The sequence below is a fragment of the Phalangium opilio genome, unplaced genomic scaffold, assembly GCF_054372755.1.
Source record: "Phalangium opilio isolate 3A_F unplaced genomic scaffold, DU_Popi_V2 ptg000056l_1, whole genome shotgun sequence".
NCBI lineage: Eukaryota > Metazoa > Arthropoda > Arachnida > Opiliones > Phalangiidae > Phalangium > Phalangium opilio.
The window spans coordinates 1,837,260-1,863,580 of NW_028324175.1; the positions used below are offsets into that span (position 1 = coordinate 1,837,260).

At 41.8% G+C, this 26,321-nt stretch overlaps 3 non-coding genes across 3 annotated transcripts; 2 read left to right on the forward strand and 1 right to left on the reverse strand.

Annotated features, from left to right (window-relative positions):
- Positions 1 to 397: 397 nt before the first annotated feature.
- TRNAT-GGU (transfer RNA threonine (anticodon GGU)) lies at positions 398 to 470 on the forward strand. Its single transcript has one exon. It is a non-coding gene; the product is annotated as a tRNA-Thr (tRNA).
- A 6,840-nt stretch (positions 471 to 7,310) lies between these two features.
- TRNAT-GGU (transfer RNA threonine (anticodon GGU)) lies at positions 7,311 to 7,383 on the forward strand. Its single transcript has one exon. It is a non-coding gene; the product is annotated as a tRNA-Thr (tRNA).
- A 9,761-nt stretch (positions 7,384 to 17,144) lies between these two features.
- TRNAT-GGU (transfer RNA threonine (anticodon GGU)) lies at positions 17,145 to 17,217 on the reverse strand. The gene has a single exon. It is a non-coding gene; the product is annotated as a tRNA-Thr (tRNA).
- Between the last annotated feature and the right edge of the window lie 9,104 nt (positions 17,218 to 26,321).

Here is a 26,321-nt window from a genome sequence, read left to right on the forward strand (position 1 = left end):
GGTTGGTGCTTCAAGCATACCCGGGAGCGGTGTTGTGGGATCTCGAATGTAACGTAGAAAGCCAAAGTTTTTCCACAATACCTGACGACCATTTAATTTTTGGGCTTCCGTGGCGCAATGGTTAGCGCGTTCGGCTGTTAACCGAAAGGTTGGTGGTTCAAGCCCATCCGGGAGCGGTGTTGTGACGTCTCAGATGTTACGTAAAAAGTCAAGGTTTTTCCACAATACCTGACGACCATTTAATTTTTGGGCTTCCGTGGCTCAATAGTTAGCGCGTTCGGCTGTTAACCAATAGGTTGGTGGTTCGAGGACACCCGGGAGCGGTGTTGTGGGATCTCACATGTAACGTGGAAAGCCAAAGTTTTTCCACAATACCTGACGACCATTTAATTTTTGGGCTTCCGTGGCGCAATGGTTAGCGCGTTCGGCTGGTAACCGAAAGGTTGGTGGTTCAAGCCCACCCGGGAGCGGTGTTGTGGGATCTCAAATGTAACGTAGAAAGCCAAAGTTTTTCCACAATACCTGACGAACATTTAATTTTTGGGCTTCCGGGGCGCAATGGTTAGCGCGTTCAGCTGTTATTCAAAAGACTGGTGGTTTGAGCCCTTTCGGGAGCGGTGTAGTGCGGTCTCAGATGTGACGTAAAAAGTCAAGGTTTTTCCACAATACCTGACGACCATTTAATTTTTGAGCTTCCGTGGCCCAATGGTTAGCGCGTTCTTCTGTTAATCGAAAGGTTGGTGGTTCGAGCCCACCCGGGAGAGGTGTTGTGGGGTCTCAGATGTAGCGTAAAAAGTCAAAACTTTTCCACAATACGTGACAACGATTTAATTTCTGAGCTTCCGTGGCTCAATGTTTAGCGCGTTCGGCTGTTAGCCAATAGGTTGGTGGTTCGAGCCCACCCGGGAGCGGTGTTGTGGGATCTCAAATGTAACGTAGAAAGCCAAAGTTTTTCCACAATACCTGACGACCATTTAATTTCTGAGCTTCCGTGGCTCAATGGTTAGCGCGTTCGGCTGTTAACCAAAAGTTTGGTAGTTCGAGCCCATCCGGGAGCGGTGTTGTGAGGTCTCAGATGTGACGTAAAAAGTCAAGGTTTTTCCACAATACCTGACGACCATTTAATTTTTGAGCTTCCGTGGCGAAATGGTTAGCGCGTTCTTCTGTTAATCGAAAGGTTGGTGGTTCGAGCACACCCGGGAGAGGTGTTGTGGGGTCTCAGATGTAGAGTGAAAAGTCAAAACTTTTCCACAATACGTGACAACGATTTAATTTCTGAGCTTCCGTGGCTCAATGTTTAGCGTGTTCGGCTGTTAACCAATAGGTTGGTGGTTCGGGCCCACCCGGGAGCGGTGTTGTGAGTTCTCAGATGTGACGTAAAATGTCAGAGTTTTTCCACAATACCTGACGAATATTTAATATTTGGGCTTCCTTGGCGCAATGGTTAGCGCGTTTGGCTGTTAACAGAAAGGTTGGTGGTTCGAGCACACCCGGGAGCGGTGCTATGAGGTCTCAGATGTTACGTAAAAAGTCAAAGTTTTTCCACAATACCGGACGACCATTTAATTTCAGAGCTTCCGTGGCTCAATGGCTAGCGCTTTCGGCTTTTAACCGAAATTTTGGTTTTTCGAGCCCATCCGGGAGCGTTTTGTGAGGTCTCAGATGTAACGTAAAAAGTCAGAGTTTTTCCACAATACATGACGACCATTTAATATTTAGGCTTCCGTGGCGCAATGGTTAGCGCGTTCAGCTGCTATTCAAAAGACTGGTGGTTTGAGCCCTCCCGGGAGCGGTGTTGTGACGTCTCGAATGTAACGTAAAATGTCAGAGTTTTTCCACAATACCTGACGAACATTTAATTTTTGGGCTTCCTTGGCGCAATTATTAGCGCGTTCAACTGTTAATCGAAAGGCTGGTGGTTCAAGCCCACCCGGAAGAGGTGTTGTGGGGTCTCAGATGTAGCGTAAAAAGTCAAAACTTATCCACAATATGTGACAACCATTTAATTTCTGAGATTCCGTGGCTCAATGGTTAGCGCGTTCGGCTGTTAACCAATAGGTTGGTGGTTCGAGCCCACCCGGGAGCGGTGGTGTGGGATCTCAAATGTAACGTAGAAAGCCAAAGTTTTGCCACAATACCTGACGACCATTAAATTTTTGGGCTTCCTTGGCGCAATGGTTAGCGCGTTCGGCTGTTAACCAATAGTTTAGTAGTACGAGCCCATCCGGGAGCGGTGTTGTGAGGTCTCAGATGTGACGTAAAAAGTCAAGGTTTTTCCACAATACCTGACGACCATTTAATTTTTGAGCTTCCGTGGCGCAATGGTTAGCGCGTTCGTCTGTTAATCGAAAGGTTGGTGGTTCGAGCCCACCCGCGAGAGGTGTTGTGGGGTCTCAGATGTAGCGTAAAAAGTCAAAACTTTTCCACAATACGTGACAACGATTTAATTTCTGAGCTTCCGTGGCTCAATGTTTAGCGTGTTCGGCTGTTAACCAATAGGTTGGTGGTTCGGGCCCACCCGGGAGCGGTGTTGTGAGTTCTCAGATGTGACGTAAAATGTCAGAGTTTTTCCACAATACCTGACGAATATTTAATATTTGGGCTTCCTTGGCGCCATGGTTAGCGCGTTTGGCTGTTAACAGAAAGGTTGGTGGTTCGAGCACACCCGGGAGCGGTGCTATGAGGTCTCAGATGTTACGTAAAAAGTCAAAGTTTTTCCACAATACCGGACGACCATTTAATTTCAGAGCTTCCGTGGCTCAATGGCTAGCGCTTTCGGCTTTTAACCGAAATTTTGGTTTTTCGAGCCCATCCGGGAGCGTTTTGTGAGGTCTCAGATGTAACGTAAAAAGTCAGAGTTTTTCCACAATACATGACGACCATTTAATATTTAGGCTTCCGTGGCGCAATGGTTAGCGCGTTCAGCTGCTATTCAAAAGACTGGTGGTTTGAGCCCTCCCGGGAGCGGTGTTGTGACGTCTCGAATGTAACGTAAAATGTCAGAGTTTTTCCACAATACCTGACGAACATTTAATTTTTGGGCTTCCTTGGCGCAATTATTAGCGCGTTCAACTGTTAATCGAAAGGCTGGTGGTTCAAGCCCACCCGGAAGAGGTGTTGTGGGGTCTCAGATGTAGCGTAAAAAGTCAAAACTTATCCACAATATGTGACAACCATTTAATTTCTGAGATTCCGTGGCTCAATGGTTAGCGCGTTCGGCTGTTAACCAATAGGTTGGTGGTTCGAGCCCACCCGGGAGCGGTGGTGTGGGATCTCAAATGTAACGTAGAAAGCCAAAGTTTTGCCACAATACCTGACGACCATTAAATTTTTGGGCTTCCTTGGCGCAATGGTTAGCGCGTTCGGCTGTTAACCAATAGTTTAGTAGTACGAGCCCATCCGGGAGCGGTGTTGTGAGGTCTCAGATGTGACGTAAAAAGTCAAGGTTTTTCCACAATACCTGACGACCATTTAATTTTTGAGCTTCCGTGGCGCAATGGTTAGCGCGTTCGTCTGTTAATCGAAAGGTTGGTGGTTCGAGCCCACCCGCGAGAGGTGTTGTGGGGTCTCAGATGTAGCGTAAAAAGTCAAAACTTTTCCACAATACGTGACAACGATTTAATTTCTGAGCTTCCGTGGCTCAATGTTTAGCGTGTTCGGCTGTTAACCAATAGGTTGGTGGTTCGGGCCCACCCGGGAGCGGTGTTGTGAGTTCTCAGATGTGACGTAAAATGTCAGAGTTTTTCCACAATACCTGACGAATATTTAATATTTGGGCTTCCTTGGCGCCATGGTTAGCGCGTTTGGCTGTTAACAGAAAGGTTGGTGGTTCGAGCACACCCGGGAGCGGTGCTATGAGGTCTCAGATGTTACGTAAAAAGTCAAAGTTTTTCCACAATACCGGACGACCATTTAATTTCAGAGCTTCCGTGGCTCAATGGCTAGCGCTTTCGGCTTTTAACCGAAATTTTGGTTTTTCGAGCCCATCCGGGAGCGTTTTGTGAGGTCTCAGATGTAACGTAAAAAGTCAGAGTTTTTCCACAATACATGACGACCATTTAATATTTAGGCTTCCGTGGCGCAATGGTTAGCGCGTTCAGCTGCTATTCAAAAGACTGGTGGTTTGAGCCCTCCCGGGAGCGGTGTTGTGACGTCTCGAATGTAACGTAAAATGTCAGAGTTTTTCCACAATACCTGACGAACCTTTAATTTTTGGGCTTCTTTGGCGCAATTATTAGCGCGTTCAACTGTTAATCGAAAGGCTGGTGGTTCAAGCCCACCCGGAAGAGGTGTTGTGGGGTCTCAGATGTAGCGTAAAAAGACAAAACTTATCCACAATACGTGACAACCATTTAATTTCTGAGATTCCGTGGCTCAATGGTTGGCGCGTTCGGCTGTTAACCAATAGGTTGGTGGTTCGAGCCCACCCGGGAGCGGTGGTGTGGGATCTCAAATGTAACGTAGAAAGCCAAAGTTTTGCCACAACACCTGACGACCATTTAATTTTTGGGCTTCCGTGGCGCAATGGTTAGCGCGTTCGGCTTTAAACCAATAGGTTGGTGGTTCGAGCCCATCCGGGAGCGGTGTAGTGAGGTCTCAGATGTAACGTAAAATGTCAGAGTTTTTCCACAATACCTGACGAACATTTAATTTTTGGGCTTCCGTGCCGCAATGACTAGCGCGTTCAGCTGTTAATCGTAAGGTTGAAGATCGAGCCCACCCGGGAGAGGTGTTGTGGGGTCTCAGATGTTGCGTAAAAGTCAAAACTTTTCCACAATACGTGACAACCATTTAATTTCTGAGCTTCCGTGGCTCAATGGTTAGCGCGTTCGGCTGTTAACCAATAGGTTGGTGGTTCGAGCCCATCCGGGAGCGGTGTTGTGACGTCTCAAATGTGACGTAAAAAGTCAAGGTTTTTCCACAATACCGGACGACCATTTAAATTTTGGGCTTACGTGGCGCAATGGCTAGCGCGTTCAGCTGCTATTCAAAAGACTGGTGGTTTGAGCCCTCCCGGGAGCGGTGTTGTGACGTCTCGAATGTAACGTAAAATGTCAGAGTTTTTCCACAATACCTGACGAACATTTAATTTTTGGGCTTCTTTGGCGCAATTATTAGCGCGTTCAACTGTTAATCGAAAGGCTGGTGGTTCAAGCCCACCCGGAAGAGGTGTTGTGGGGTCTCAGATGTAGCGTAAAAAGACAAAACGTATCCACAATAAGTGACAACCATTTAATTTCTGAGATTCCGTGGCTCAATGGTTGGCGCGTTCGGCTGTTAACCAATAGGTTGGTGGTTCGAGCCCACCCGGGAGCGGTGGTGTGGGATCTCAAATGTAACGTAGAAAGCCAAAGTTTTGCCACAACACCTGACGACCATTTAATTTTTGGGCTTCCGTGGCGCAATGGTTAGCGCGTTCGTCTTTTAACCAATAGGTTGGTGGTTCGAGCCCATCCGGGAGCGGTGTAGTGAGGTCTCAGACGTAACGTAAAATGTCAGAGTTTTTCCACAATACCTGACGAACATTTAATTTTTGGGCTTCCGTGCCGCAATGACTAGCGCGTTCAGCTGTTAATCGTAAGGTTGAAGGTTCGAGCCCACCCGGGAGAGGTGTTGTGGGGTCTCAGATGTAGCGTAAAAAGTCAAAACTTTCCACAATACGTGACAACCATTTAATTTCTGAGCTTCCGTGGCTCAATGGTTAGCGCGTTCGGCTGTTAACCAATAGGTTGGTGGTTCGAGCCCATCCGGGAGCGGTGTTGTGACGTCTCAGATGTGACGTAAAAAGTCAAGGTTTTTCCACAATACCGGACGACCATTTAAATTTTGGGCTTACGTGGCGCAATGGCTAGCGCGTTCGGCTGTTAACCGAAAGTTTGGTGGTTCGAGCCCACCCGGGAGAGGTGTTGTGGGGTCTCAGATGTAGCGCAAAAAGTCAAAACTTTTCCACAATACGTGACAACCATTTAATTTCTGAGCTTCCGTGGCTCAATGGTTAGCGCGTTCGGCTGTTAACTAAAAGGTTAGTGGTTCGAGCCCACCCGGGAGCGGCGTTGTGGGATCTCAAATGTAACGTAGAAAGCCAAAGTTTTTCCACAATACCTGACGATCATTTAATTTTTGGGCTTCCGTGGCGCAATGGTTAGGGCGTTCGGCTGTTAACCAATAGGTTGGTGGTTCGAGCCCACCCGGGCGCGGTGTTGTGGGATCTCAAACGTAACGTGGAAAGCCAAAGTTTTTCCACAATACCTGACGACCATTTAATTTTTGGGCTTCCGTGGCGCAATGATTAGCGCGTTCAGCTGATAATCGAAAGGTTGAAGGTTCGAGCCCACCCGGGAGAGGTGTTGTGGGGTCTCAGATGTAGCGTAAAAAGTCAAAACTTTTCCACAATACGTGACAACCATTTAATTTCTGAGCTTCCGTGGCGCAATGGTTAGCGCGTTCAGCAGTTAACAAATAATTTAGTGGTTCGAGCCCACCCGGGAGCGGCGTTGTGGGATCTCAAACGTAACGTAGAAAGCCAAAGTTTTTCCACAATACCTGACGACCATTTAATCTCTGGGCTTCCGTGGCGCAATGGTTAACGCGTTCGGCTGTTAACCAATAGGTTGGTGGTTCGAGCCCACCCGGGAGCGGTGTTGTGGGATCTCAAATGTAACGTAGAAAGCTAAAGTTTTTCCACAATACGTGACGACCATTTAATTTCTGAGCTTTCGTGGCTCAATGGTTAGCGCGTTCGGCTGTGTTCGGCTGTTAACCAATAGGTTGGTGGTTAGAGCCCATCCGGGAGCGGTGTTGTGAGGTCTCAGATGTGACGTAAAAAGTCAAGGTTTTTCCACAATACCTGACGAACATTGAATTTTTGGGCTTCCGTGGCGCAATGGTTAGCGCGTTCAGCTGTTAATCGAAAGGTTGGTGGTTCGAGCCCAACCGGGAGAGGTGTTGTGGGGTCTCAGATTTAGCGTAAAAAGTCAAAACTTTTCCACAATACGTGACAACCATTTAATTTCTGAGCTTCCGTGGCTGAATGGTTAGCGCGTTCGGCTGTTAACCAATAGGTTGGTGGTTAGAGCCCATCCGGGAGCGGTGTTGTGAGGTCTCAGATGTAACGTAAAATGTCAGAGTTTTTCCACAATACCTGACGAACATTTAATTTTTGGGCTTCCCTGGCGCAATTATTAGCGCGTTCAACTGTTAATCGAAAGGTTGGTGGTTCAGGCCCACCCGGAAGAGGTGTTGTGGGGTCTCAGATGTAGCGTAAAAAGTCAAAACTTATCCACAATACGTGACAACCATTTAATTTCTGAGCTTCCGTGGCTCAATGGTTAGCGCGTTCGGCTGGTAACCAATAGGTTGGTGGTTCGAGCCCATCCGGGAGCGGTGTTGTGAGGTCTCAGATGTAACGTAAAATGTCAGAGTTTTTCCACAATACCTGACGAACATTTAATTTTTGGGCTACCCTGGCGCAATTATTAGCGCGTTCAACTGTTAATCGAAAGGCTGGTGGTTCAGGCCCACCCGGAAGAGGTGTTGTGGGGTCTCAGATGTAGCGTAAAAAGTCAAAACTTATCCACAATACGTGACAACCATTTAATTTCTGAGCTTCCGTGGCTCAATGGTTAGCGCGTTCGGCTGTTAACCAATTGGTTGGTGGTTCGAGCCCACCCGGGAGCGGTGGTGTGGGATCTCAAATGTAACGTAGAAAGCCAAAGTTTTGCCACAATACCTGACGACCATTAAATTTTTGGGCTTCCTTGGCGCAATGGCTAGCGCGTTCGGCTGTTAACCGAAAGTTTGGTGGTTCGAGCCCAACCGGAAGAGGTGTTGTAGGGTCACACATGTAACGTAAAAAGTCATAACTTATCCACAATACCTGACAACCATTTAATTTCTGAGCTTCCGTGGCTCAAAGGTTAGAGCGTTCGGCTGTTAACCAATAGGTGTGTGGTTCGAGCCCATCCGGGAGCGGTTTTGTGACGTCTCAGATGTGACGTAAAAAGTCAAGGTTTTTTACACAACACCTGACGACCATTTAATTTTTGGTCTTCCGTGGCGCAATGGTTAGCGCGTTCGGCTGTTAACCAATAGGTTGGTGGTTCGAGCCCATCCGGGAGCGGTGTTGTGAGGTCTCAGATGTAACGTAAAATGTCAGAGTTTTTCCACAATACCTGACGAACATTTAATTTTTGGGCTTCCGTGGCGCAATGATTAGCGCGTTCAGCTGTTAACCGAAAGGTTGGTGGTTCGAGCCCATCCGGGAGCGGTGTTGTGACGTCTCAGATGTAACGTAAAATGTTAAAACTTTTCCACAATATGTGACAACCACTTAAATTCTGAGCTTCCGTGGCTCAATGGTTAGCGAATTCGGCTGTTAACCAATAGGTTGGTGGTTCGAGCCCACCCGGGAGCGGTATTTTGGGATCTCAAATGTAACGTTGAAAGCCAAAATTTTTCCACAATACCTGACGACCATTTAATTTTTGGGCTTCCGTGGCGCAATGGTCAGCGCGTTCAGCTGTTAATCGAAAGGCTGGCGGTTCAAGCCCACCCGGAAGAGGTGTTGTGGGGTCTCAGATGTAGTGTAAAAAGTCAAAGCCTATCCACAATACGTGACAATTATTTAATTTCTGAGCTTCCGTGGCTCAATGGTTAGCGCGTTCGGCTGTTAACCAATAGGTTGGTGGTTCGAGCCCACCCGGGACCGGTGGTGTGGGATCTCAAATGTAACGTAGAAAGCCAAAGTTTTGCCACAATACCTGACGACCATTAAATTTTTGGGCTTCCTTGGCTCAAAGGTTGGCGCGTTCGGCCAAGAAGGCCCAAAAATTTAATGGCCGTCAGGTATTGTGGCAAAACTTTGGCTTTCTACGTTACATATGAGATCCCACACCACCGCTCCCGGGTGGGCTCGAACCACCAACCTATTGGTTAACAGCCGAACGCGCTAACCATTGAGCCACGGAAGCCCAAAAATTAAATGCTCGTCAGGTATTGTGTAAAAACCTTGACTTTTTGCGTCACATCTGAGACCTGACAACACCGCTCCCGGATGGGCTCGAACAACCCACCTATTGGTTAACAGCCGAACGCGCTAACCATTGCGCCACGGAAGCCCAAAAATTAAATGTTCGTCAGGTATTGTGGAAAAACTCTGACATTTTACGTTACATCTGAGACCTCACAACACCGCTCCCGGATGGGCTCGAACCACCAACCTATTGGTTAACAGCCGAACGCGCTAACCATTGAGCCACGGAAGCTCAGAAATTAAATGGTTGTCAGGTATTGTGGATAAGTTATGACTTATTACGTTACATCTGAGACCCTACAACACCTCTCTCGGCTGGGCTCGAACCACCAACCTTTCGGTTAACAGCCGAACGCGCTAACCATTGCGCCAAGGAAGCCCAAAAAATAAATGGTCGTCAGGTATTGTGGAAAAACTTTGTCTTTCTACGTTACATTTGAGATCCCACAACACCGCTCCCGGGTGGGCTCGAACCACCACCCTATTGGTTAAAAGCTGAACGCGCTAACCATTGCGCCACGGAAGTTAAAAAATTAAATGCTCGTCAGGTAATGTGTAAAAACCTTGTCTTTTTACGTCACATCTGAGACCTCACAACACCGCTCCCGGGTGGGCTCGAACCACCAACCTATTTGTTAACAGCCGAAAGCGCTAACCATTGAGCCACGGAAGCTCAGAAATTAAATGGTTGTCAGGTATTGTGGATAAGTTATGACTTATTACGTTACATCTGAGACCCTACAACACCTCTCCCGGTTGGGCTCGAACCACCAACCTTTCGGTTAACAGCCGAACGCGCTAACCGTTGCGCCAAAGAAGCCCAAGAATTAAATGTTCGTCAGGTATTGTGGAAAAACCTTGACTTTTTACGTCACTTCTGAGACCTCACAACACCGCTCCCGGATTGGCTCGAACCACCAACCTATTGGTTAACAGCCGAACGCGCTAAACATTGAGCCACGGAAGCTCAGAAATTAAATGGTCGTCACGTATTGTGGAAAAACTTAGGCTTTCTACGTTACATTTGAGATCCCACAACACCGCTCCCGGGTGGGCTTGAAAAACCAACCTATTGGTTAACAGCCGAACGCGTTAACCATTGCGCCACGGAAGCCCAAAAATTAAATGGTCGTCAGGTATTGTGGAAAAACTTTGGCTTTCTACGTTACGTTTGAGATCCCACAACGCCGCTCCCGGGTGGGCTCGAACCACTAGCCTATTTGTTAACTGCTGATCGCGCTAACCATTGCGCCACGGAAGCCCAAAAATTAAATGCTCGTCAGGTATTGTGTAAAAACCTTGACTTTTTGCGTCACATCTGAGACCTGACAACATCGCTCCCGGATGGGCTCGAACAACCCACCAATTGGTTAACAGCCGAAAGCGCTAACCATTGAGCCACGGAAGCTCAGAAATTAAATGGTTGTCACGTATTGTGGAAAAGTTTTGAATTTTTACGCTACATCTGAGACCCCACAACACCTCTCCCGGGTGGGCTCGAACCTTCAACCTTTCGATTAACAGCTGAACGCGCTAATCATTGCGCCACGGAAGCCCAAAAATTAAATGGTCGTCAGGTATTGTGGAAAAACTTTGGCTTTCTACGTTACATTTGAGATCCCACAACGCCGCTCCCGGGTGGGCTCGAACCACTAACCTATTGGTTAACAGCCGAACGCGCTAACCATTGAGCCACGGAGGCTCAGAAATTAAATGGTTGTCACGTATTGTGGAAACGTTTTGACTTTTTACGCTACATCTGAGACCCCACAACACCTCTCCCGGGTGGGCTCGAACCACCAACCTTTTGATTAACAGCTGAACGCGCTAACCATTGCGCCACGGAAGGCCAAAAATTCAATGTTCGTCAGGTATTGTGGAAAAACTCTGACATTTTATGTTACATCTGAGACGTCACAACACCGCTCCCGGGAGGGCTCAAACCACCAGTCTTTTGAACAGCAGCTGAACGCGCTAACCATTGCGCAACGGAAGCCCAAAAATTAAATGGTCGTCCGGTATTGTGGAAAAACTTTGAAATTTAAGTAACATCTGAGACCTCATAGCACCGCTCCCGGGTGTGCTCGAACCACCAACCTTTCTGTTAACAGCCGAACGCGCTAACGATTGCGCCACGGAAGCCCAAAAACTAAATGGTCGTCCGGTATTGTGGAAAAAGCTTGACTTTTTACGTCACATCTGAGACGTCACAACACCGCTCCCGGATGGGCTCGAACCACCAACCTATTGGTTAACAGGCGAACGCGCTAACCATTGAGCCACGGAAGCTCAGAATTTATATGGTTGTCACGTATTGCGGAAAAGTTTTGACTTTTTACGCTACATCTGAGACCCCACAACACCTCTCTCGGGTGGGCTCGAACCTTCAACCTTTCGATTAACAGCTGAACGCGCTAATCATTGCGCCACGGAAGCCCAAAAATTAAATGGTCGTCAGGTGCTGTGGAAAAAACCTTGACTTTTTACGTCACATCTGAGACGTCACAACACCGCTCCCGGATGGGCTCGAACCACACACCTATTCGTTAACAGCCGAACGCGCCAACCTTTGAGCCAAGGAAGCCCAAAAATTTAATGGTCGTCAGGTATTGTGGCAAAACTTTGGCTTTCTACGTTACATTTGAGATCCCACACCACCGGTCCCGGGTGGGCTCGAACCACCAACCTATTGGTTAACAGCCGAACGCGCTAACCATTGAGCCACGGAAGCTCAGAAATTAAATGGTTGTCACGTATTGTGGATAGGCTTTGACTTTTTACACTACATCTGAGACCCCACAACCCCTCTTCCGGGTGGGCTTGAACCGCCAGCCTTTCGATTAACAGCTGAACGCGCTGACCATTGCGCCACGGAAGCCCAAAAATTAAATGGTCGTCAGGTATTGTGGAAAAATTTTGGCTTTCAACGTTACATTTGAGATCCCAAAATACCGCTCCCGGGTGGGCTCGAACCACCAACATATTGGTTAACAGCCGAATTCGCTAACCATTGAGCCACGGAAGCTCAGAATTTAAGTGGTTGTCACATATTGTGGAAAAGTTTTAACATTTTACGTTACATCTGAGACGTCACAACACCGCTCCCGGATGGGCTCGAACCACCAACCTTTCGGTTAACAGTTGAACGCGCTAATCATTGCGCCACGGAAGCCCAAAAATTAAATGTTCGTCAGGTATTGTGGAAAAACTCTGACATTTTACGTTACATCTGAGACCTCACAACACCGCTCCCGGATGGGCTCGAACCACCAACCTATTGGTTAACAGCCGAACGCGCTAACCATTGCGCCACGGAAGACCAAAAATTAAATGGTCGTCAGGTGTTGTGTAAAAAACCTTGACTTTTTACGTCACATCTGAGACGTCACAAAACCGCTCCCGGATGGGCTCGAACCACACACCTATTGGTTAACAGCCGAACGCGCTAACCTTTGAGCCACGGAAGCTCAGAAATTAAATGGTTGTCAGGTATTGTGGATAAGTTATGACTTTTTACGTTACATGTGTGACCCTACAACACCTCTTCCGGTTGGGCTCGAACCACCAAACTTTCGGTTAACAGCCGAACGCGCTAGCCATTGCGCCAAGGAAGCCCAAAAATTTAATGGTCGTCAGGTATTGTGGCAAAACTTTGGCTTTCTACGTTACATTTGAGATCCCACACCACCGCTCCCGGGTGGGCTCGAACGACCAACCTATTGGTTAACAGCTGAACGCGCTAACCATTGAGCCACGGAAGCTCAGAAATTAAATGGTTGTCACGTATTGTGGATAAGTTTTGACTTTTTACGCTACATCTGAGACCCCACAACACCTCTTCCGGGTGGGCCTGAACCACCAGCCTTTCGATTAACAGTTGAACGCGCTAATAATTGCGCCAGGGTAGCCCAAAAATTAAATGTTCGTCAGGTATTGTGGAAAAACTCTGACATTTTACGTTACATCTGAGACCTCACAACACCGCTCCCGGATGGGCTCGAACCACCAACCTATTGGTTAACAGCCGAACGCGCTAACCATTGAGCCACGGAAGCTCAGAAATTAAATGGTTGTCACGTATTGTGGATACGTTTTGACTTTTTACGCTACATCTGAGACCCCACAACAACTCTTCCGGGTGGGCCTGAACCACCAACCTTTCGATTAACAGTTGAACGCGCTAATAATTGCGCCAGGGAAGCCCAAAAATTAAATGTTCGTCAGGTATTGTGGAAAAACTCTGACATTTTACGTTACATCTGAGACCTCACAACACCGCTCCCGGATGGGCTCTAACCACCAACCTATTGGTTAACAGCCGAACGCGCTAACCATTCAGCCACGGAAGCTCAGAAATTAAATGGTTGTCACGTATTGTGGAAACGTTTTGACTTTTTACGCTACATCTGAGACCCCACAACACCTCTCCCGGTTGGGCTCGAACCACCAACCTTTCGATTAACAGCTGAACGCGCTAACCATTGCGCCACGGAAGCCCAAAAATTCAATGTTCGTCAGGTATTGTGGAAAAACCTTGACTTTTTACGTCACATCTGAGACCTCACAACACCGCTCCCGGATGGGCTCTAACCACCAACCTATTGGTTAACAGCCGAACACAGCCGAACGCGCTAACCATTGAGCCACGAAAGCTCAGAAATTAAATGGTCGTCACGTATTGTGGAAAAACTTTGGCTTTCTACGTTACATTTGAGATCCCACAACACCGCTCCCGGGTGGGCTCGAACCACCAACCTATTGGTTAACAGCCGAACGCGTTAACCATTGCGCCACGGAAGCCCAGAGATTAAATGGTCGTCAGGTATTGTGGAAAAACTTTGGCTTTCTACGTTACGTTTGAGATCCCACAACGCCGCTCCCGGGTGGGCTCGAACCACTAAATTATTTGTTAACTGCTGAACGCGCTAACCATTGCGCCACGGAAGCTCAGAAATTAAATGGTTGTCACGTATTGTGCAAAATTTTTGACTTTTTACGCTACATCTGAGACCCCACAACACCTCTCCCGGGTGGGCTCGAACCTTCAACCTTTCGATTAACAGCTGAACGCGCTAATCATTGCGCCACGGAAGCCCAAAAATTAAATGGTCGTCAGGTATTGTGGAAAAACTTTGGCTTTCCACGTTACGTTTGAGATCCCACAACACCGCGCCCGGGTGGGCTCGAACCACCAACCTATTGGTTAACAGCCGAACGCCCTAACCATTGCGCCACGGAAACCCAAAAATTAAATGATCGTCAGGTATTGTGGAAAAACTTTGGCTTTCTACGTTACATTTGAGATCCCACAACGCCGCTCCCGGGTGGGCTCGAACCACTAACCTATTAGTTAACAGCCGAACGCGCTAACCATTGAGCCACGGAAGCTCAGAAATTAAATGGTTGTCACGTATTGTGGAAAAGTTTTGACTTTTTTCGCTACATCTGAGACCCCACAACACCTCTCCCGGGTGGGCTCGAACCACCAAACTTTCGGTTAACAGCCGAACGAGCTAGCCATTGCGCCACGTAAGCCCAAAATTTAAATGGTCGTCCGGTATTGTGGAAAAACCTTGACTTTTTACGTCACATCTGAGACGTCACAACACCGCTCCCGGATGGGCTCGAACCACCAACCTATTGGTTAACAGCCGAACGCGCTAACCATTGAGCCACGGAAGCTCAGAAATTAAATGGTTGTCACGTATTGTGGAAAAGTTTTGACTTTTTACGCTACATCTGAGACCCCACAACACCTCTCCCGGGTGGGCTCGAACCTTCAACCTTACGATTAACAGCTGAACGCGCTAGTCATTGCGGCACGGAAGCCCAAAAATTAAATATTCGTCAGGTATTGTGGAAAAACTCTGACATTTTACGTCACATCTGAGAACTCACAACACCGCTCCCGGGTGGGCCCGAACCACCAACCTATTGGTTAACAGCCGAACACGCTAAACATTGAGCCACGGAAGCTCAGAAATTAAATCGTTGTCACGTATTGTGGAAAAGTTTTGACTTTTTACGCTACATCTGAGACCCCACAACACCTCTCCCGGGTGTGCTCGAACCACCAACCTTTCGATTAACAGAAGAACGCGCTAACCATTGCGCCACGGAAGCTCAAAAATTAAATGGTCGTCAGGTATTGTGGAAAAACCTTGACTTTTTACGTCACATCTGAGACCTCACAACACCGCTCCCGGATGGGCTCGAACTACCAAACTATTGGTTAACAGCCGAACGCGCTAACCATTGAGCCACGGAAGCTCAGAAATTAAATGGTCGTCAGGTATTGTGGAAAAACTTTGGCTTTCTACGTTACATTTGAGATCCCACAACACCGCTCCCGGGTGGGCTCGAACCACCAACCTATTGGCTAACAGCCGAACGCGCTAAACATTGAGCCACGGAAGCTCAGAAATTAAATCGTTGTCACGTATTGTGGAAAAGTTTTGACTTTTTACGCTACATCTGAGACCCCACAACACCTCTCCCAGGTGGGCTCGAACCACCAACCTTTCGATTAACAGAAGAACGCGCTAACCATTGGGCCACGGAAGCTCAAAAATTAAATGGTCGTCAGGTATTGTGGAAAAACCTTGACTTTTTACGTCACATCTGAGACCTCACAACACCGCTCCCGAAAGGGCTCAAACCACCAGTCTTTTGAATAACAGCTGAACGCGCTAACCATTGCGCCCCGGAAGCCCAAAAATTAAATGGTCGTCAGGTATTGTGGAAAAACTTTGGCTTTCTACGTTACATTTGAGATCCCACAACACCGCTCCCGGGTGGGCTCGAACCACCAACCTATTGGCTAACAGCCGAACGCGCTAACCATTGAGCCACGAAAGCTCAGAAATTAAATGGTTGTCACGTATTGTGGAAAAGTTTTGACTTTTTACGCTACATCTGAGACCCCACAACACCTCTCTCGGGTGGGCCCGAACCACCAACCTTTCGATTAGCAGCTGAACGCGCTAATTATTGCGCCACGGAAGCCCAAAAATTAAATGGTCGTCAGGTATTCTGGAAAAACTTTGGCTTTCTACGTTACATTCGTGATCCCACAACACCGCTCCCGGGTGGGCTTGAACCACCAACCTTTCGATTAACAGAAGAACGCGCTAACCATTGCGCCACGGAAGCTCAAAAATTAAATGGTCGTCAGGTATTGTGGAAAAACCTTGACTTTTTACGTCACATCTGAGACCTCACAACACCGCTCCCGGATGGGCTCGAACTACCAAACTATTGGTTAACAGCCGAACGCGCTAACCATTGAGCCACGGAAGCTCAGAAATTAAATGGTCGTCAGGTATTGTGGAAAAACTTTGGCTTTCTACGTTACATTTGAGATCCCACAACACCGCTCCCGGGTGGGCTCGAACCACCAACCTATTGGCTAACAGCCGAACGCGCTAAACATTGAGCCACGGAAGCTCAGAAATTAAATCGTTGTCACGTATTGTGGAAAAGTTTTGACTTTTTACGCTACATCTGAGACCCCACAACACCTCTCCCAGGTGGGCTCGAACCACCAACCTTTCGATTAACAGAAGAACGCGCTAACCATTGGGCCACGGAAGCTCAAAAATTAAATGGTCGTCAGGTATTGTGGAAAAACCTTGACTTTTTACGTCACATCTGAGACCTCACAACACCGCTCCCGAAAGGGCTCAAACCACCAGTCTTTTGAATAACAGCTGAACGCGCTAACCATTGCGCCCCGGAAGCCCAAAAATTAAATGGTCGTCAGGTATTGTGGAAAAACTTTGGCTTTCTACGTTACATTTGAGATCCCACAACACCGCTCCCGGGTGGGCTCGAACCACCAACCTATTGGCTAACAGCCGAACGCGCTAACCATTGAGCTGAGCCACGAAAGCTCAGAAATTAAATGGTTGTCACGTATTGTGGAAAAGTTTTGACTTTTTACGCTACATCTGAGACCCCACTACACCTCTCTCGGGTGGGCCCGAACCACCAACCTTTCGATTAGCAGCTGAACGCGCTAATTATTGCGCCACGGAAGCCCAAAAATTAAATGGTCGTCAGGTATTCTGGAAAAACTTTGGCTTTCTACGTTACATTCGTGATCCCACAACACCGCTCCCGGGTGGGCTTGAACCACCAACCTTTCGGTTACCAGCCGAACGCGCTAACCATTGCGCCACGGAAGCCCAAAAATTAAATGGTCGTCAGGTATTGTGGAAAAACTTTGGCTTTCCACGTTACATGTGAGATCCCACAACACCGCTCCCGGGTGTCCTCGAACCACCAACCTATTGGTTAACAGCCGAACGCGCTAACTATTGAGCCACGGAAGCCCAAAAATTAAATGGTCGTCAGGTATTGTGGAAAAACCTTGACTTTTTACGTAACATCTGAGACGTCACAACACCGCTCCCGGATGGGCTTGAACCACCAACCTTTCGGTTAACAGCCGAACGCGCTAACCATTGCGCCACGGAAGCCCAAAAATTAAATGGTCGTCAGGTATTGTGGAAAAACTTTGGCTTTCTACGTTACATTCGAGATCCCACAACACCGCTCCCGGGTATGCTTGAAGCACCAACCTATTGGCTAACAGCCGAACGCGCTAACCATTGAGCCACGGAAGCTCAGAAATTAAATGGTGTCAGGTATTGTGGAAAAACTTTGGCTTTCTACGTTACATTTGAGACCCCACAACCACCAACCTATTGGTTAACAGCCGAACGCGCTAACCATTGAGCCACGGAAGCACAGAAATTAAATGATTGGCACGTATTGTGGATAAGTTTTGACTTTTTACGCTACATATGAGACCCCACAACACCTCTCCCGGGTGGGCTCGAACCTTCAACCTTTCGATTAACAGCTGAACGCGCTAATCATTGCGCCACGGAAGCCCAAAAATTAAATGTTCGTCAGGTATTGTGAAAAACTCTGACATTTTACGTAACATCTGAGACCTCACAACAACGCATCCCGGATGGGCTCGAACCACAAACCTATTGGTTAACAGCCGAACGCGATAACCATTGAGCCAAGGAAGCTCGGAAATTAAATGGTTGTCAGGTATTGTGGAAAAGTTTTGACTTTTTACGCTACATCTGAGACCCCACAACACCTCTCCCGGGTGGGCTCGTACCACCAACCTTTCGATTAACAGCTGAACGCGCTAACCATTGCGCCACGGAAGCCCAAAAATTCAATATTCGACAGGTATTGTGGAAAAACTCTGACATTTTTTGTTACATTTGAGACGTCACAATACCGCTCCCGGATGGGCTCGAACCACCAACCTATTGGTTAACAGCCGAACGCGCTAACCATTGAGCCACGGAAGCCCAAAGTTAAATGCTCGTCAGGTATTGTGTAAAAACCTTGACTTTTTACGTCACATCTTAGACCTCACAACACCGCTCCCGGATGGGCTCGAACCACCAACCTATTGGTTAACAGCCGAACGCGCTAACCATTGAGCCACGGAAGCCCAAAGTTAAATGCTCGTCAGGTATTGTGTAAAAACCTTGACTTTTTACGTCACATCTGAGACCTCACAACACCGCTCCCGGATGGGCTCGAACCACCAACCTATTGGTTAACAGCTGAACGCGCTAACCATTCAGCCACGGAAGCTCAGAAATTAAATGTTTTTTTTCTTCAAGATACAAAATCCGTGACAACGATTTCTTATTGAAAAATTGAATTTTAACAGTTTTTTGAATGAATATCGTTACATTTGCTTGAATTAAAGCAAAAAGTATAAAAATAATGGTTTCAGTGGTTATATTTGAAAACAGTGAACAAATACTCAAAATGTTTTTCTTAGGCCGAGTTACGTCGATTTTGAAAATGTTATTAAAAATCGAGGTACATTTTTATTTATTGTTCAATCGAGATGAAATCACTTTCAATGAGTGTTTTATAGGGAATTAAGCTGAATTCGGTCAAAAATTTCTCCAGAAAAAAATGCATTCAAAAAAGTACCGAAAAAATCGCATGTTTTTCTTCTTCAAGATACAAAATCCGTGACAACGATTTCTTATTGAAAAATTTAATTTTAACAGTTTTTTGATTGAATATCGTTACATTTGCTTGAAATAAAGCAAAAAGTATAAAAATAATTGTTTCAGTGAACATATTTGAAAATAGTGAAGAAATACTCAAAGTAAGCTTCTTTGGCCGTGAAACGTCGATTTTGAAAATGTTATTAAAAATCAAGGTAAATTTTTAATTATTGTTCAATCGAGATGAAATCACTTTCAATGAGTGTTTTATAGGGAATTAAGCTGAATTCGGTCAAACATTTCTCCAGAAAAAAATGCATTCAAAAGTGTACCGAAAAAATCGCATGTTTTTTTTCTTCAAGATACAAAATCCGTGACAACGATTTCTTATTGAAATTTGAATTTTAACAGTTTGTTGAATGAATATCGTTACATTTGCTTGAATTAACGCAAAAATTACAAAAATAATGTTTTCAGTGGTTATATTTGAAAACAGTGAACAAATACTCAAAATGTTTTTCTTAGGCCGAGTTACGTCGATTTTGAAAATGTTATTAAAAATCGAGGTACATTTTTATTTATTGTTCAATCGAGATGAAATCACTTTTAATGAGTGTTTTATAGGGAATTAAGCTGAATTCGGTCAAAAATTTCTCCAGAAAAAAATTCATTCAAAAAAGTACCGAAAAAATCGCAGGTTTTTCTTCTTCAAGACACAAAATCCGTGAATACGATTTCTTATTGAAAATTGAATTTTAACAGTTTTTTGAATGAATATCGTTACATTGCTTGAATTATAGCAAAAAGTATAAAAATAATGGTTTCAATGAATATATTTGAAAATAGTGAAGAAATACTCAAAGTATGCTTCTTTGGCCGTGAAACGTCGATTTTGAAAATGTTATTAAAAATCGAGGTAAATTTTTAATTATTGGTCAATCGAGATGAAATCACTTTCAATGAGTGTTTTATAGGGAATTAAGCTGAATTCGGTCAAAAATTTCTCCAGAAAAAAATGCATTCAAAAAAGTACCGAAAAAAATCGCATGTTTTTCTTCTTCAAGATACAAAATCCGTGACAACGATTTCTTATTGAAAAATTGAATTTTAACAGTTTTTTGAATGAATATCGTTACATTTGCTTGAATTAAAGCAAAAAATATAAAAATAATGGTTTCAGTGGTTATTTTTGAAAATAGTGAAGAAATACTCAAAATATGCTACTTTGGCCGTGAAACGTCGATTTTGAAAATGTTATTAAAATTCGAGGTACATTTTTATTTATTGTTCAATCGAGATGAAATCACTTTTAATGAGTGTTTTATAGGGAATTAAGCTGAATTCGGTCAAAAATTTCTCCAGAAAAAAATGCATTCAAAAAAGTACCGAAAAAATCGCATGTTTTTCTTCTTCAAGATACAAAATCCGTGACAACGATTTCTTATTGAAAAATTTAATTTTAACAGTTTTTTGATTGAATATCGTTACATTTGCTTGAAATAAAGCAAAAAGTATAAAAATAATTGTTTCAGTGAACATATTTGAAAATAGTGAAGAAATACTCAAAGTAAGCTTCTTTGGCCGTGAAACGTCGATTTTGAAAATGTTATTAAAAATCAAGGTAAATTTTTAATTATTGTTCAATCGAGATGAAATCACTTTCAATGAGTGTTTTATAGGGAATTAAGCTGAATTCGGTCAAACATTTCTCTAGAAAAAAATGCATTCAAAAGTGTACCGAAAAAATCGCATGTTTTTTTTCTTCAAGATACAAAATCCGTGACAACGATTTCTTAATGAAATTTGAATTTTAACAGTTTGTTGAATGAATATCGTTACATTTGCTTGAATTAACGCAAAAATTACAAAAATAATGGTTTCAGTGGTTATATTTGAAAACAGTGAACAAATACTCAAAATGTTTTTCTTAGGCCGAGTTACGTCGATTTTGAAAATGTTATTAAAAATCGAGGTACATTTTTATTTATTGTTCAATCGAGATGAAATCACTTTTAATGAGTGTTTTATAGGGAATTAAGCTGAATTCGGTCAAAAATTTCTCCAGAAAAAAATTCATTCAAAAAAGGACCGAAAAAATCGCAGGTTTTTCTTCTTCAAGACACAAAATCCGTGAATACGATTTCTTATTGAAAATTGAATTTTAACAGTTTTTTGAATGAATATCGTTACATTGCTTGAATTATAGCAAAAAGTATAAAAATAATGGTTTCAATGAATATATTTGAAAATAGTGAAGAAATACTCAAAGTATGCTTCTTTGGCCGTGAAACGTCGATTTTGAAAGTGTTATTAAAAATCGAGGTAAATTTTTAATTATTGGTCAATCGAGATGAAATCACTTTCAATGAGTGTTTTATAGGGAATTAAGCTGAATTCGGTCAAAAATTTCTCCAGAAAAAAATGCATTCAAAAAAGTACCGAAAAAAATCGCATGTTTTTCTTCTTCAAGATACAAAATCCGTGACAACGATTTCTTATTGAAAAATTGAATTTTAACAGTTTTTTGAATGAATATCGTTACATTTGCTTGAATTAAAGCAAAAAGTATAAAAATAATGGTTTCAGTGGTTATTTTTGAAAATAGTGAAGAAATACTCAAAATATGCTTCTTTGGCCGTGAAACGTCGATTTTGAAAATGTTATTAAAATTCGAGGTACATTTTTATTTATTGTTCAATCGAGATGAAATCACTTTCAATGAGTGTTTTATAGGGAATTAAGCTGAATTCGGTCAAAAATTTCTCCAGAAAAAAATTCATTCAAAAAAGTACCGAAAAAATCGCAGGTTTTTCTTTTTCAAGACACAAAATCCGTGAATACGATTTCTTATTGAAAATTGAATTTTAAGTTTTTTGAATGAATATCGTTACATTTGCTTGAATTAAAGCAAAAAGTATAAAAATAATGGTTTTAGTGGTTATTTTTGAAAATAGTGAAGAAATACTCAAAATATGCTTCTTTGGCCGTGAAACGTCGATTTTGAAAATGTTATTAAAAATCGAGGTACATTTTTATTTATTGTTCAATCGAGATGAAATCACTTTTAATGAGTGTTTTATAGGGAATTAAGCTGAATTCGGTCAAAAATTTCTCCTGAAAAAAATGCATTCAAAAAAGTACCGAAAAAATCGCATGTTTTTCTTCTTCAAGATACAAAATCCGTGACAACGATTTCTTATTGAAAAATTTAATTTTAACAGTTTTTTGATTGAATATCGTTACATTTGCTTGAATTAAATTAAAAAGTATAAAAATAATGCTTTCAGTGAACATATTTGAAAATAGTGAAGAAATACTCAAAGTATGCTTCTTTGGCCGTGAAACGTCGATTTTGAAAATGTTATTAAAATTCGAGGTAAATTTTTAATTATTGTTCAATCGAGATGAAATCACTTTCAATGAGTGTTTTATAGGGAATTAAGCTGAATTCGGTCAAAAATTTCTCCAGAAAAAAATTCATTCAAAAAAGTACCGAAAAAATCGCAGGTTTTTCTTCTTGAAGACACAAAATCCGTGAATACGATTTCTTATTGAAAATTGAATTTTAACAGTTTTTTGAATGAATATCGTTACATTGCTTGAATTAAAGCAAAAAGTATAAAAATAATGGTTTCAATGAATATATTTGAAAATAGTGAAGAAATACTCAAAGTATGCTTCTTTGGCCGTGAAACGTCGATTTTGAAAATGTTATTAAAAATCGAGGTAAATTTTTAATTATTGGTCAATCGGTTTCAGTGGTTATATTTGAAAACAGTGAACAAATACTCAAAATGTTTTTCTTAGGCCGAGTTACGTCGATTTTGAAAATGTTATTAAAAATCGAGGTAAATTTTTAATTATTGGTCAATCGAGATGAAATCACTTTCTTATTGAAAATTGAATTTTAACAGTTTTTTGAATGAATATCGTTACATTGCTTGAATTATAGCAAAAAATATAAAAAGTTTCAAAGTTTCAAAGTTTATTTTGGCATAGTTAATACAAAAGCTCATGAGGAGGGGAAAATAATGGTTTCAATGAATATATTTGAAAATAGTGAAGAAATACTCAAAGTATGCTTCTTTGGCCGTGAAACGTCGATTTTGAAAATGTTATTAAAAATCAAGGTAAATTTTTAATTATTGTTCAATCGAGATGAAATCACTTTCAATGAGTGTTTTATAGGGAATTAAGCTGAATTCGGTCAAACATTTCTCTAGAAAAAAATGCATTCAAAAGTGTACCGAAAAAATCGCATGTTTTTTTTCTTCAAGATACAAAATCCGTGACAACGATTTCTTAATGAAATTTGAATTTTAACAGTTTGTTGAATGAATATCGTTACATTTGCTTGAATTAACGCAAAAATTACAAAAATAATGGTTTCAGTGGTTATATTTGAAAACAGTGAACAAATACTCAAAATGTTTTTCTTAGGCCGAGTTACGTCGATTTTGAAAATGTTATTAAAAATCGAGGTACATTTTTATTTATTGTTCAATCGAGATGAAATCACTTTTAATGAGTGTTTTATAGGGAATTAAGCTGAATTCGGTCAAAAATTTCTCCAGAAAAAAATTCATTCAAAAAAGGACCGAAAAAATCGCAGGTTTTTCTTCTTCAAGACACAAAATCCGTGAATACGATTTCTTATTGAAAATTGAATTTTAACAGTTTTTTGAATGAATATCGTTACATTGCTTGAATTATAGCAAAAAGTATAAAAATAATGGTTTCAATGAATATATTTGAAAATAGTGAAGAAATACTCAAAGTATGCTTCTTTGGCCGTGAAACGTCGATTTTGAAAGTGTTATTAAAAATCGAGGTAAATTTTTAATTATTGGTCAATCGAGATGAAATCACTTTCAATGAGTGTTTTATAGGGAATTAAGCTGAATTCGGTCAAAAATTTCTCCAGAAAAAAATGCATTCAAAAAAGTACCGAAAAAAATCGCATGTTTTTCTTCTTCAAGATACAAAATCCGTGACAACGATTTCTTATTGAAAAATTGAATTTTAACAGTTTTTTGAATGAATATCGTTACATTTGCTTGAATTAAAGCAAAAAGTATAAAAATAATGGTTTCAGTGGTTATTTTTGAAAATAGTGAAGAAATACTCAAAATATGCTTCTTTGGCCGTGAAACGTCGATTTTGAAAATGTTATTAAAATTCGAGGTACATTTTTATTTATTGTTCAATCGAGATGAAATCACTTTTAATGAGTGTTTTATAGGGAATTAAGCTGAATTCGGTCAAAAATTTCTCCAGAAAAAAATGCATTCAAAAAAGTACCGAAAAAATCGCATGTTTTTCTTCTTCAAGATACAAAATCCGTGACAACGATTTCTTATTGAAAAATTTAATTTTAACAGTTTTTTGATTGAATATCGTTACATTTGCTTGAAATAAAGCAAAAAGTATAAAAATAATTGTTTCAGTGAACATATTTGAAAATAGTGAAGAAATACTCAAAGTAAGCTTCTTTGGCCGTGAAACGTCGATTTTGAAAATGTTATTAAAAATCAAGGTAAATTTTTAATTATTGTTCAATCGAGATGAAATCACTTTCAATGAGTGTTTTATAGGGAATTAAGCTGAATTCGGTCAAACATTTCTCTAGAAAAAAATGCATTCAAAAGTGTACCGAAAAAATCGCATGTTTTTTTTCTTCAAGATACAAAATCCGTGACAACGATTTCTTATTGAAATTTGAATTTTAACAGTTTGTTGAATGAATATCGTTACATTTGCTTGAATTAACGCAAAAATTACAAAAATAATGGTTTCAGTGGTTATATTTGAAAACAGTGAACAAATACTCAAAATGTTTTTCTTAGGCCGAGTTACGTCGATTTTGAAAATGTTATTAAAAATCGAGGTACATTTTTATTTATTGTTCAATCGAGATGAAATCACTTTTAATGAGTGTTTTATAGGGAATTAAGCTGAATTCGGTCAAAAATTTCTCCAGAAAAAAATTCATTCAAAAAAGGACCGAAAAAATCGCAGGTTTTTCTTCTTCAAGACACAAAATCCGTGAATACGATTTCTTATTGAAAATTGAATTTTAACAGTTTTTTGAATGAATATCGTTACATTGCTTGAATTATAGCAAAAAGTATAAAAATAATGGTTTCAATGAATATATTTGAAAATAGTGAAGAAATACTCAAAGTATGCTTCTTTGGCCGTGAAACGTCGATTTTGAAAGTGTTATTAAAAATCGAGGTAAATTTTTAATTATTGGTCAATCGAGATGAAATCACTTTCAATGAGTGTTTTATAGGGAATTAAGCTGAATTCGGTCAAATATTTCTCCAGAAAAAAATGCATTCAAAAAAGTACCGAAAAAAATCGCATGTTTTTCTTCTTCAAGATACAAAATCCGTGACAACGATTTCTTATTGAAAAATTGAATTTTAACAGTTTTTTGAATGAATATCGTTACATTTGCTTGAATTAAAGCAAAAAGTATAAAAATAATGGTTTCAGTGGTTATTTTTGAAAATAGTGAAGAAATACTCAAAATATGCTTCTTTGGCCGTGAAACGTCGATTTTGAAAATGTTATTAAAATTCGAGGTACATTTTTATTTATTGTTCAATCGAGATGAAATCACTTTTAATGAGTGTTTTATAGGGAATTAAGCTGAATTCGGTCAAAAATTTCTCCAGAAAAAATGCATTCAAAAAAGTACCGAAAAAATCGCATGTTTTTCTTCTTCAAGATACAAAATCCGTGACAATGATTTCTTATTGAAAAATTTAATTTTAACAGTTTTTTGATTGAATATCGTTACATTTGCTTGAAATAAAGCAAAAAGTATAAAAATAATTGTTTCAGTGAACATATTTGAAAATAGTGAAGAAATACTCAAAGTAAGCTTCTTTGGCCGTGAAACGTCGATTTTGAAAATGTTATTAAAAATCAAGGTAAATTTTTAATTATTGATCAATCGAGATGAAATCACTTTCAATGAGTGTTTTATAGGGAATTAAGCTGAATTCGGTCAAACATTTCTCCAGAAAAAAATGCATTCAAAAGTGTACCGAAAAAATCGCATGTTTTTCTTCTTCAAGATACAAAATCCGTGACAACGATTTCTTATTGAAAAATTGAATTTTAACAGTTTTTTGAATGAATATCGTTACATTTGCTTGAATTAAAGCAAAAAGTATAAAAATAATGGTTTCAGTGGTTATTTTTGAAAATAGTGAAGAAATACTCAAAATATGCTTCTTTGGCCGTGAAACGTCGATTTTGAAAATGTTATTAAAATT